Source organism: Dromaius novaehollandiae, chromosome 1 (genome assembly GCF_036370855.1).
Source record: "Dromaius novaehollandiae isolate bDroNov1 chromosome 1, bDroNov1.hap1, whole genome shotgun sequence".
Lineage (NCBI taxonomy): Eukaryota > Metazoa > Chordata > Aves > Casuariiformes > Dromaiidae > Dromaius > Dromaius novaehollandiae.
In genome coordinates this window covers 181,005,895-181,011,894 of record NC_088098.1, presented here as the reverse complement: position 1 = coordinate 181,011,894, position 6,000 = coordinate 181,005,895, and the positions used below count along the sequence as shown (strand labels likewise).

The 6,000-nt window shown below is 38.6% G+C and overlaps 1 long non-coding RNA gene across 2 annotated transcripts in view; it reads left to right on the top strand.

The window, feature by feature from the left end:
• Positions 1 to 418: 418 nt before the first annotated feature.
• The window catches only part of LOC112987958 (uncharacterized), a 40,981-nt gene continuing 35,399 nt past the window's right edge, over positions 419 to 6,000 (top strand). For both annotated transcript variants that reach the window (XR_003260426.2, XR_010392140.1), the window contains exon 1: positions 419 to 1,217. This is a non-coding gene — a long non-coding RNA (uncharacterized LOC112987958). The remainder of the gene's footprint in view (positions 1,218 to 6,000) is intronic.

Below are 6,000 nucleotides of genomic sequence, written 5' to 3'. Positions count from 1 at the left end.
ATTTTATCAGATGAAGATTCTTTTGTGTTCCTTAAGCTTGCTGAGGTCTAGTAATTAATCTAAATAGATTTCACTGTCTCTGGAACATAACTTAACATATGTTCATGATCCATGGAAAATTATCCTGGAACAATATCTTGGTAAATTAAAAGTATAATTCACAGTTGCTTTTACCTTTACCAAGTTTAAAAGCATTTTCAGGGCTGCTTCCCTGGTGTTTTAAGTTACAATAAATACCAGCATACTAATACTTACTTTACTAACATTATAGTAATACTGAATCTATTTACTTACAGCAGTTTGCCATATAAACCAACTGCAGATCACTCTATCCATAGCAATCTGTGGCGGACAGATGAATGAATTTTTTGCCTTAAACATTTCTTGGTGCATGGGGTGCAGGCAGGCTGTAACCCCGAACAAGCCATCTGTCCCTGGCGGAAACAGGACTGGGCTGCTGCGACCCCCGAGATGGTCTCCCTGCGACCACCCGGAACACACCGAGCCTGCACTGAACGAGACCACAGTCGGGCAGAGACTTTGGGATCCGTTTTTAGCACAACTTCTATAAAACTTGCTTGGCATGAGTGGCTAAATTTGCTGAAGCCTTAGGCCACACTCCCTAGTTTGGTGAGAAAGGGCCCCAGAGCTGGTGCAGGCGGGAACGATAAGGGAGTTACCAGCAATTTGCATTCCTGTGCACTGCTGAAACAGTGCTAATTGCTGGAGTTACCACCTCTTTGTCAAGACCTTGAGAGATGATGGTGGGACCCGAGGAAGGAAGACACACCTATAGGATGGAAGACACACCTGTCTGCAGAAACTGCAACAGAAAAGATAAGGGAGAAAAGAAACAGCCTGCCTAGGAACAACGATGAGATCCAATAAGGAGCAGGAGACCCCAGACTCAAAAATTACTATTGGTCTGAACTACCACGTGGGGGGGTGGGAAACTTAATTTGAAAAAGCTATAATTGCCCAGGGATCTCTTTGTTCAGGGTCCCTCTTTGGAGGTACCCAACTCGAGCTGTAACCACTGCACGCGTGTCATTCTGAGCTAACCTAGGGTCGGACCCAACTCGAGTTGTAATTACTGCACGCACACCACCAAAACTTACACCCAGGGTGAAGAGGACCCACCTACCACCAGACGGGAGCCCCCCCACTGCCGAGACTCCCAAAGGAAGACGACCAACAGGACGCCGCTGGATCCACGGGTGGTGATATCTTTCTCTCTCTCTCTCTCTCTCTCTTTCCCCCTCTCTTTTGTTGAATGTTGGTAAGATCTGTTTTTGTCTAGCTAGTTGCAGTATTCGCCATTGAATTATCCTATTTGACCACATGCCTTATCTTTGTGTTAATAAATCTTAAAACCGGTTGGCTGGTGTCGTTTCACCTTAATTCAGTCCAAGGGCATCACGAACTTGGTCGTTTGGCCCCAAGGGGAGGGAGGTCATCCTGAAGGACTCCTTTCGGGCCGCGACACAATCAGGTTCAGCTATTCTGGTTTAAGGTTATTCATTGATTTAGGTATATAAGAGTCTAAATTAGTGCTCATGCGTCCTCTGTGCTACTGATATAGGAAAACATTTTATCAGAAGTATAACTACATAACATAACAAACCCATCAAAAAATTCGTCACTGCATTCATTTTCAGAAAGTCCACTAAAAAAAAAAAAATTTAAAAATGGAAAACATCAGAAAGCACATTTCAGAAAGTCAAAAAAATCAAGCAACATTTCTCTTGTTCCCTGCTCCCAGACCCTGTTCAGTCCCAGTTTCTTTCTGGGCTATGTGTCTCAGTCCTGGTTTTCTTTTATGTCAGCTTCTTGGCTGAGAACTTCTCAATGAAAAGGTGGTAGGAGATTTTTCTTCTCTTTCTTAGATCTCTTTTGGTACAAATGTTCCAAAAATCCAGCCTAAGGCAAATACTTGGCATGGAAAATGTCAGTCCAAAGAATGAAGCTCAGCAAAGTTAAAAATAACTGAAATTATATGTGATGGTTAGCTTTAATAATAATAACAAGTATTGCCATCTCCACCTAATTAATAAATACAATGGTTACCAATAAAAAATCTTCTAGTCCAAAAGGTACTTGAGTATCAGAAATATTTTCTGGAATCGAATATTCACTGTGAATAGTAAAATGCAATCTTTCAAACTTGGCCTGTAGTATAAAACAAAAGAAAATAGCACAAACACGTCCTTTCTTAATAACATGCCAGCTTTAAGAATACTGAAAAGAACAGGACAGTATATTCAAAAACCCAGCTTAGCAACCATATTGCCGATATACAGTAATGAACAAAGTTTACCAAATTCAGTCTGTAGTTACTGTTATGGGTTACAACTTTCCTGATACTAGAAAAAAGATGGAAAAAAAATAATTTGAACACAAAGACATAAAAAATATAATTCAGGAAAATCCATTTTGCCTTGAACGTTCTACAACATGGCCTGAGTCTATTCTATTTTCATTCCACAAGTTAGTATTTTCTCAGCTAACAGCTGAGTTAGTCCACATGGGATCTGTCTATACTCAGTTGAGAAAAAAGGCTCTTCTAGAAAGTGATTCATCACATCCTACAGTAGATCTCTTCAGATTAATTGAACTGCTTTCTTCTAATGACTCTAAAGGGTTGCAAGGGTGACTAGCTCAGAAGAAATATGCAATGAAAGCATTTACTCAGATAAATCCTCAAAGCTGCCTTGCCTTTCCGACCATGCTGGTCCTAGTGCTTTCCCGACTAGTGTAAAGATTGAGCATTGCTAATATAAAGATCTGACCTGCTCCTGGGAGGTGAATGGCTTGGGATGTGAAATCGGTGCTTGTCTGTGCTATGGCACTAGCTAAAAGAGCTATTTTACACTCTTCAGAATACCTTATGTTGCTCACGGAGCAACTCCTTGTATCTAGGGCCATGGGGTACAGAATGGCTCATGTTCACACTGCTTAGAGCTAGCTCCTTTGAGGTCAGATAGGCTATGTCAACACTGCATAGCTGTTTTTAATTCAAAGTATCTGAAGTAACATAGCTGCAACATAGCCAATCAGGGGGTTGTATTGATGAAGTAACATCTGGGGTGTCAGAAGCTCAGGCTATGGGAGTCTGTGGAAGCATCTGTGGGAGCAAAGCCTTCTGGGACATATTGTAGGGCCATATAGAATGGAAGAACTCAAACCTCATACAGCCTTTTTCCTGCTGTCTATTGGAAGAAGCCTCTTAAGCAAAGTATCCCCCAAGACATGCCTTATTTTTTCCTAGGTAGAGCTAGCTTGAATACTAAAAAAATAGTTATTATTACAGAGTTAATATTTCTGAAATGCTTGGTTAGATCTCAGGGCAATATCTCTACTGTTAAATAAAAGAGGGTCAAGAGTCAACTTGACCTCTAGACCTTCGGTCATCTGTCTGACTAAATTGTTAGCTTTATTTCTGTCTCCATTTTGGAATATTCTGACTAGGTCTGTCCAAAACAAATATGCTATGTAGAGTGGGTTAACAGAGTGGGCTCAAATCTTTCTGTTCCATTTGACTTCTGGCCAGGTATCAGCTTGTGTCCCTCTTTTATTCTGTCATATGGGTGTAACCTCACAGCATGTAAGAAACCTTTGAAGAATGAATTCAAGTCAAAAACTTCTCTAACTTGAGTTAGGGGTTAGATAAGCTTCTCAGCCTAGATTTCAAAGCAGGAAGATTAAAAATACCTTTGAAGAAATTCAAACCAGATATATTGTCTTTGTCTTTCCTGTTTATTAATATGTTTAGTAGTATCTTCAATACTAGCCAGATCTTTAAGCAACAAGGTTTTAGTACAGGTGTTTCCCATCATTTCATTTAAATCTCTGCTGGAAATTAGAAGTTTTCTTTTGTGTCATGTCAGTATACAGACTTTTTCTACACTTGTGAGTTTCTTGCCCATTTAATTAGGTAATTCACTAAGTGCTTTTGTTTTCCATTTCTACTGATTTCTCTACTCCTTCTGCTCTGAAGACCTTTTTTGCATATGCAATTCGTGAAATATTCATGTGGGCCTTTAACTGATATTTATTAGTTAAAAGTGTAGAGTGAGACATTCCTGCAGTGCTTAATCTTTGCCTTGAATGCAATGAATTGCTGTCTTAAGTTAAGGCTGTGAAAAGATGTATTCCATTCAAAAGCATAATGCTGCAGCAGGGATGCTTGAGCTTAATTTAAATGTAAGAAGTTGCTGCCACTGTAGGTTGTTTGTCTTAAGACTTCCTTTCTTACTTACCTCCAAAAGCTGGATACACTGAAAAATTGTCTGGTATGAGGAGAGACGTAGATAACACAGGCTGAAGGCTCTCAAGGATGTCAAGCATGGTGTGTAGAGAAGAATGCCACAAGTTAAGGGATATTTTATTAGCTTTCATCAATGCTTATTTTAGGAATAAGCTCTATAGTAAATGTGTTGCAAGCCTGCTGATTGGGAACTCCTATTGCAAAGTAATTAGAACTACAAGCAAACATTTCAGAAAAAAATACATCTGGCTTATCTTTTTATGGAGAAAAAGGATCCCATTGAGTTTTAACTCACGTAAGCAAACAGGCTCCTGTCTTCCTACAGCTTTTCTTACAGACATCAGATTTAACCTTTAGAATATTTTCTATACAAAGGGGTTCTACTCTGACCCAATTAGCATATTTCTCTTCTATGAATATTAACATACTTAAAATGTAATTCTCAGAGATATACAGTACAGTGGTTTTAGGCATTGTACAATAAGCCATGTAATGGCTTAGAGCTCAGAGAGACAGGAAGGACAAGTGGTAGGAGAGTAATAGAAGAAAAAAACCCTATGCTTTTAGCTAAGCTCTGAGTCCCGTAGGAACTCAAATTTAATACAAGCAGTAAATGTTGACCAACCAATCTGTGTTTTCCCTATTCCATGACAATGTCCTATTCACTGGGTATAGCAATGCTACAGGACACCTTTTCTTCTCCTGATACCAGAAAGTAACTATTACTGCTGTTTATGGACCATTCAGCTTCTCATTTATCCAAAGTGAGCCACATTCCCAATGTCAACATCACTGGAAAGTTTCATGAATACAGTGACAGAAACATATCACATTTCTTCTAATCCCTCACAAAAGGAAGAAAAATTGCATTTTCTGTAAGATGTTGATGTCTGAAACTGTCCTCTTGATAACAGTAATGTTTGTGGTACAGGAGTATACTTGAAGTAAACATCTGTTGCAGTTGATTAAATGCCTTAGCTCCACAAAGGCCATTTATTGTTTTGTCTACTTCAGCACCATAGACATTCTCCTTTAAATAGAACAGATGTCAGTTATGGAAAATGTGATGCTCAGACCTTCAGTTATAAAATAGAAAACCTTGACCGTTTTTTTTTTTTTTTTTTTTTTTTTTCCTGGGATGGCAGATTCCAATACTTTGCCTCAATACTTTAGATTATCCTCATTTCAAAATAACAAGATATAACTGGACAGAGAAGTTTGAGAGGGAGAGATACAATGCATTTTCACCTATTCAATTTTCCAATCCATTTAGATTTTTGCAGCCTTGGAGACAGCCTGTGCTTTTGTTGTGAAAGATGGGATTTAAATATTATTGAAAACCCATTAGTAACAGTTAGAAAGACTTTTCAGGGCTATGAAGAGTTAGATAGATTCATATGGATAAGTCTTCAGTGCAGTACATGTGGACTTAAATCCAAATTGGATAATACTATAAAATGTAGGCATATGTTGCACACGCTATGGTTACAAGACAAAAAAAAAGACCTTTTAGTCATAAAAATATGTATAATCTTAGAAAATTATAAGGAATGCATGCCAGTTTTTCCTACAACACACAAGTTGAAATAGCCTTTGCTCAAGGTATTGTGTTTCTGGGCGGTATTATCACTAAAACATGGAGTATAAGTAGCATTTATTGTTCTAGGGTAGATCCATAACAATGTACACAGCATGGACACTTTTTTGGTACTAATGTAGCTGTAGCCATCATT